Source organism: Pholcus phalangioides, unplaced genomic scaffold, assembly GCF_987345545.1.
Source record: "Pholcus phalangioides strain wild (caught in Gottingen) unplaced genomic scaffold, Ppha-v1.0 ptg000004l_1, whole genome shotgun sequence".
NCBI classification, from domain to species: Eukaryota; Metazoa; Arthropoda; class Arachnida; order Araneae; family Pholcidae; genus Pholcus; species Pholcus phalangioides.
The window spans coordinates 5,604,653-5,612,767 of NW_028301597.1; positions in this window are offsets into that span (position 1 = coordinate 5,604,653).

An 8,115-nucleotide genomic window follows, 5' to 3' on the forward strand; every position below is an offset into this window, starting at 1 on the left:
TCCGATTTGTTCGATATTCTGCTGAGGAATGTGTACGAGGTGCATGTATGGTTAAGAAGAATAAGAAGCAGTTTATTTTAGGAACACGCTTCCCTGTATTGAATCATCGGCTGCCTAAATTAGACCAGGATTTAAAATACAAGAAAAGGGAAAAAACTAAACTACATGAGCCTAACTCGAACGTCACCATGGCTTTTTTCTTCGGCTCTACTTTTGCACAGTGTAGGTGCACCCAGTCGTTACACTTCATGCATTGAATCATGGCTCCCATTCAATTAATTTAGCATCGCTTCTAACACCAGACACCTACGCCATTCTTAAATATTCCTTTTTTTGATGTGGCTATCTATTTCCTATGGATGTGGCCTCCTCTTCCAGCTCATTTTTAAGGGTCGAGGAGGTCAGAACAGTTGAGCCAGTAGTGTGTGTGTGTGTGTGTGTGTCTTCATTTTTTTGCTCCTTCAGTCCTTTTAGGTGCAGTTGATCTAATTCTGTTATCTGGATGAGGTGTGCTGTCATAATTTCATGATTCACCATTTGAAGATGAACAACAGTTGGGAATCCAATCTATGATCAGAATGAAGTGAAGATATTGATCAGGTATTTATTCAAAATGTACTTTCATCATTAGCATACTTGTTTCTTCGGAGGAGAAGTTTCCGACTGACCAAGTAAGTCTACTTGCAAAAACACTGCCTTTCAAAAGACAACTGGTTCTACTTCGCAACATTTGATAGAAACTGATTTTTTTTAAACTAAATTTTGATCATTTCTGTCGCACCACGGCCATTTTCTGCACACGAGAGTTAATTAGACCAGAACGTACGATTTATTGTCAATTCCGAACGACAGCCTTTCTTATACTCACCGAAAGGTTGGTGCGCAAACACCCCGATGTCGGACTCCCTGCTGTAGCAATTCAATTTCTGTGGCCATGTTGCCGTACCTGTTGTTCCCCTGTGTCAGGAAAGCTTCTGACAAGGACGAACCGGGTATCGAACTCGCGACACCTCTAAACATCCTTTGGTACTTCAGGGGTATTAGGTTACCGAGTATCTTATCGACATGGGCTCTCTACCGCGCCCTCGAACTAAATTTTAAGTTTCGTCTCCGAACGAAAAGACATTTCTGGTATTTTGAACGAATTTTTTATTTTTTACTTGTGGTAGCGATTCCGTTTTCCATTTGTGCCGTCGTTTTACTCTTCACATGACCGTCGACTCATGGATGTGGAGTTGAAAGAAATCCATTTCTCGTCGCACTCATTTCCAAGTAAGAAGCCCGCCCCATAGTTCAAAAATCACATTCATTGTCTTGAAAGAGAATTCAAAGAAAAAGAGTGGGAAGGACACATATTATGATGAATTTTTATTATTATTATTATTATTATTACTGTTTTTTTTATCGTGACGGAGTATGAATAAACGACTTTCATTTATTTTGTTTCCTCTGCAGTAACGACGTCAGCCACGAAGAATTTTGTCAAAGAAAACTCTTCTACGAAATTGTGAAAGAAGCCAGTGAGAGTGCATTTCACTGAAAATAATAAACCTATCACGGTTGCGAAGTATTTATATCTCTTCGCTCCAAATCCAATTTCCAGCTCAAAAATTCTTGAACAAGTTTTTTTTTTTCTAGCTTTTCTTCGTCGTCGAATTTCCCCGGAGGCCTCTCTTTTCGAGACCGGTGGATGATTTTCTTCAAAATTTGGATCACTACACTTTTACAGCCAGCAATATACAATACATAAATAAAAAGAAGGGGGCTTCCCTCTATAAATTTGAATGCAGAGGGACCAGTCAGTCAGAACCTCCGTCCATCTTCATCAATTTTTCAAGTTTGTATCGGCCCACTAGTTCTCCGTAGAATTAGAGTCCATCGCGAACGATTTTAACGTAAATTCAGTATGCCAATTATTAAAGTTTGTGTGTTACGAGCTGCCCTCGGCTTTAACTTTAAATATTACTTCGCATTTGAAATTATGAAACTATAGGAACGTTCAAATGGAGGAATTGGAAGAATTATGGAAGCTCCTTTTAGGACCAGAAATCCCCGTATAGCTTTTGGTGCGGAATCACTTTGTTCAGAAAAAAAGTTTCAACAGCAGACCGGCTTTTGAAAACGCAATGTCATACTCTTTAGTGAAGAAATTAGAGCGGAAATATTCTGCTAGTGATGTTTAGATTCCCAGCCATGAAGCTCAAGAAGTTTGGTGACATGTTACCGACGAACTAATAAGTGTAATGCAATTCGCATAGAAACACCCTGTAGTGGTTGAACTGACTTTTTTGCTGTTTGTTCCCCGTTCCTTCAATGAGACGTGTGTTAAACAAAGCACAAAATATATGCAAATTGAATGAGGAAATTCACTTTGAAACAAATAAACATTGAATGGTCAAAACTATCTAGGACAACCGTACATGATACAACCATTATAAATAACCTAAAAATGTATAGGCATTATAACAGGCTGATTTAAAATTTCTTTTCTATAGCACTATATTTCTGTTGTCCATGACTTCAGAAGCGTTCTTCCAATTACAAGAAAGTTTTTCAAATAGAATGTAATTTCGTAAAATTTTAAAAAATTCTGAGGGATTGTAGGGGAGAGCGGGGTAATGCCGAACACTTAAGGGAAGTCACTAATTACTCAAGTATTTGCTATAGTTCATGAACAAAAATTCACTATAGGTAGATATAGTATATAATTATAGTATTTCATTACCTACTAAAAAACCACAAAACATTTTTTTTTTGACTCTTTATAGTTAAAGTTTTCATAGAACCTTTTTTGTAAGAGCTGACACACTGTTCGGAATTGCCCCGCGGGTCGAGGCAATACCGAACGGGGTCAGCTAAATAAGGAATGTAACTTCCATCACGTAGTTTTTTTTATGAAATTAATCAATTTTTTTTTTATTAATTTAACAATACACAAATATACATATGAAATTGAGCGCGCACACAAACAATAAAGACATCTGTGTAGCCCCAAGGGACAATTGTCCTTCCAGGAAGCCTATAAGATTTATGTCTTCTCTGTTTACACAATCAAAATAAGAGACAAAAAATAATTAAATAAGAAATAAAAAGAAAAAATAATAGTAAAAGTAATACAATGAGTGACACATACATATACATACACATATATATACATATATACACATACACATATATATATTTTTTTTCCCCCTTATCTCTCTTCCTTTGAATATTTCTATTTGTTTAGCCGCCAATTTGAACCAAAGTACATTACAATGTTATTAGGTTTTCTATTTGCATGAAGACATAAAGCAATGGGATAAAATTTATCAGAGAAAAAAAATATAAAATAGACGATTGTAATTTCACAATTGTGAAGGTTTCGCAAAAAATTCAAGAATTATATATATTGTAGGTGATTCAGTGTGCAAGACATAATTTATGTAATAGTGTCTATATAGATATGCTATTGGCAGGACATGTGAAAATGAAATAGAGCAATCAAAACATTTCATAATGCTAGGAAAATATCGTTTTCATTATTTCAGACGTTTTTACATATTGATATATTTCATACTTTTTGTTAATGTTGTTAGTCGTTTGGTACTCCGATTGGAAAAAATTCATTATTTTAGGTGCATTGAAAGAGAAACTTTTCTGGAAGAGATATTTTTTGTTTTTGGTATTTGATATTCGTTTTTAAGTCTTACCGAGGTTCTATTTGTTTTTCTCTGTAACCATTCGTTGTTTCTTGTTAAGAAGTTAATCATTCTGTAAATATATAGCTTTCTGATGTTAAAAATACAGCTATTTATATTATTATTTTTTCACGATATGTGTCCATTATCATACTTCTTATTTTATTATATATGTTGCTTAGCTTTTCAACGTTGGTTTGGTATGCACCTCCCCAAGCACATAAGTCATAGGTTTTTATAGAGAACACCCAAGCATAGAAGATATCTTTTAGAAAGTCTGCATCTATTAGGTACTTCAATCTATATATTTTGGTGTTAGCCCGTCATACCCTTTGTTGATTTATGTTCATTTAAATCATTTATTGATTTTTTTAAAGTGGGTATTTCGATTTCCATGCTGACCATTGAATTTGGAACACAGTCATTGTCATCTTCATACATGTGTTCATTATCTTCTCTATCCAGGTTTCTTGTAATAAAGTCTATATTAAGTTGATTTGCCAATGTTATTGAGTCTTGGTAATTTGGAAGAATTTTATTTGAATTATTTTTGTTGAGTACAAAGTTGTTTATATATTTCCATTGTTTTCTTTTGTCTTTATGACATTCAAAAAATTTGTTTTTTTGATATTCACATTTGGCTTGCTTAATTTGGTTTTTCAATGTCTTATCATAGTTTTTGTATTCCGTTTCATTGTAATTATGCCTTGATACTTTTTGTATTTTTTATATAATTTTTCTTTGATGTTTATTTTTTTTATGAGCTCTTTTGTAATCCATTTATTTTTTCCTGTTGATCTTTTTGCCTTTTTTTTTAGTCCACAGGTTTGAGTTAAGTGTTATAATATCTAGGAAGCGTTTATATTTTTGATGGACCAACTTCTCATCACAGACATTTTTAAAAGAGATATTTGCTATAAAGTTTTCAAATTTATTATAATCAATTATGGTTTAGTGTCATTTAATTAGTTAAATGACATAATCAACTCTAGAATCAATTTTTCCTGCGAAAATATACAACAAAGTTGAACATGAAGCTAGTAATTATTTTTCATCGATATGAATACGTTTCATACTCTAAAGATTTAAGTAACATTTGCATCTATGTTCTTAAAAAACTGTTCCGAAAAAACTTGTTTTTCACACCACTCGCAATAACACAGCTAGAAAGGCATTCTCCCTTTCAATGAGTTTACAGTGGACGCCGTCAGGCTGCAACACTAATCAGACCCTTCTAGATTTGAACAGTGATCGAGAATAACGGTGTTAGGAATTCCCCGCTTTCGGTATAACCCCGATCTCCCCTATATGAACATGAAAAAAACCCTTTTTATAAAAGTTCCGTGAGATTAAATTTCCAATTAATGAACGCTAGATCTTGCTCTGAAAAGCCGTTTAAGAAAAATTCCATAATTGAAAAATTTAATATATTCTTCTAGAGATATTCGATTTAAAATTTTGGACAGATGACTGCGGGCGTGATAATAAATTGAAAAATCTAAATAATCAAATTAGAAGTGTGAAAAAGGAAGAGATTTTCCTAATGTTACAAAAAATAAAATAGTTTTGTCTTTTAAATATAAATGAATTTTCTGGTCAAGTTGCTTCACAATAAAATCACCTTTTAATTCGCGTTTTTCATGTGACCCAGTGATTTGAATTTGAAAGCATCAAAGCTTCTTGAATTGATACGACAAATATTCAACACAGGAGCTATGAACAGCACTTTTTTATGCAGGATGGGAAAAAGGTCCGTAGAAACTTTAAAAATTCATAAAAATCGGAAAAATAACCGAAATAAAAAACGGTTTGACGGGTTAGCATCGCTAGGTCACAGGATTTTTTTTTAAGACAGGAAAAAGATAAAGTCGAAGAAAAGAAACGCAAATAACGAACTCTAAAAGCCTCTAAATCGTTTATTACAGCAGTATGTATTCCACGTGACCACCACCACCACAGGGGATAACACATTGCAGGCGAGTCACAAATCCAGCAACGGCAGAGCGCAGCAGGTCCACATACACGGTTTACAACGGCCGTGGACTAGGAGCGCAAGTTGAGCAACCGTCTCAATTACATATTTCCACCGAAGTCGCTCGTACCAGCGCCACCTATCGGCTTTTTTGAGTTTTTTTTTCCTGTCATAAAAATTACCGTGACCAAGCGGTGCTAACCCTGAAAACCGTTTTTTATTTCGGTTATTTTTCCGGTTTTCATTCATTTTTTGTTTCTACGCAACAAGACCACCCTGCATAACAAAACAATATAAATAAAATAAGAACCGTTCTTGAAAACTCAAATTTCATTTGTGTAAAGGGGATTTTGTCATTCGTTTGCATATTTCAATGACGTATATGCCCTACTTAACTCACATGGCGGATATTTGTCATCTAATTCTAGAACGTCAACCGTTCTGACTGACATTCGTAAACCGTTCTTGAATATATCAAATTCGATACCATTTTTTGTGAACTAATTCGTAAATCTGCATCACCGATTTGTGTTTTTCCTATCTTTAGCATCTGGATGCTCTGATTGACGTAATTATTAATTTCTTTACATTTAGCCCTATTTTGAAAAAATTCACTACCAAAAAAATTTCTTTATATGCTCATCAAAAATCAATATGTTCTAGCAAGTTTAAGGGGGTCTATAAAGCACAATATGTATAAGTGCAATGTTAAGTAAAGTACATGTATTTTTTACCCGTTGTGCTTTAGACTCGCGATATAGACATGTGTTACATTCGGCAAAACAAAAAATATTATTTCGTTTGGGCGTTAGATACTTTTTTTCCAAGTAATCTGATTATTAAACAATCGGTGTTCCAATTCTATATGAGGTATAATTGCATGTATTCTGCTTTCAATTAGTCTGGAAACAAATTTTAATCTTTTTATTTATTCATTTTTTAATGTGGTTTTTATATATATGTGCGATACGAACACTATCGAGTGATATATTCTCACAAAATTAGGAGTCAACACAAGTACGAAAAAAGGAATCAGTATATTATACGAAATATACGAAAATAACTGAAAGAAATGTTACAACAAATAGACGTGACGAGCGCACTCGTTTTTGCGATCGATCGATGAGCCGATGACATAAAATATATATGTGTCTTAATTAATCTATAAGATTCTTTGTAAGAACATCGTGTGGAACGAAGAAGCTATGAAACCTTTTGCTAAAAGGGAACCCGTGTTCCTACACCCATTTGAGCGTAGAAAACGTCGTAATTTTCTGTCATTCGAACAAGAACATTTGTCCCCATTGTGTCGCAGCTTCTAATTTCATTTCAACAATTCCTAGTTTTCTCGAAAATAAATTACGACATAATTCACGGTGAGATGCGTGCACGGGTACGATTTGCTGACTTACTTGATCAAATCGAATCGCTCATCAAAACTACTAAGCATTCATAGATCGTTTTGTTAGTTAAATAATATTTTGTTGATATGAATGAAATAACAGCATGATTTTGTGTCGTGGTGACAAAAAGATTGACTAGAGCGTTTGAAGAAACTCGTTCGGTAAACCATTTGGGGACTAGGTAATGATGTCAAATAATGTCATTTTTTTTCCGCAAGTAGAAATCATTGATCATCGCAATATTTTTTCCTGATGTACTGACATGTACATGAACGCACCTTGGGCCAATATGAGCTAAGATCATTTTTGTCAAGCAAAGGGGGAACAAACTTAACTTACACGACCCCCTACACTGTGGAAGTCATGATTTTATAACGGTATCTTTTATTTAGTTTACACTCGTTAGTATTTCCGCCAAAGGGGTAAATGCTCCCCTCCCAATAGGGGCCATTCAAGTATAACGCCATTATCGAGAGGGACTTATGGATTTGCCGACATTTGATGGCAAGGGGGTCGGGAGAAGGGGTTTTGAATGATGATTACAGCATCAATCAACCTTTCTAAAAGTATTCAATATTCTTAATGACATCTTTACTTTGTGTATTTTTTCGTGTGTTTATTTGCTATTAACACAACTGAAAAACTTGACCAGGTATGGTATGGGGCCCACCATAGACACCCAGACACATTCGAAATATTTCCATAAAATCGCATCGATAGCTAAATAGGAAGGAGTGGAATTACCCCAAATTACTCAAATGGTTGTTTTTAAGCAACCATATGGATATGACTGTGATTAATATCTCTGGAATTTAGAGGAAACCACGATGAAGAATGCTCGCATCTACTAGCAACAACAATCTATACCTCTCCATTAATTAATGTTCAAAACTTATAACACAAGCTAAAAATATAGTGGGTCCACTGTGTTTAGTTTGAAAAATGAACTCTGCATTTACAAAGTTCACTATAGTACAGTGTCAGACAGTGGTGGTTAGACTCACTCCTTTGGGGGTGGAGCACAATTAATTTCTTAGAGAGAAATTTTGAGTTATTAGCC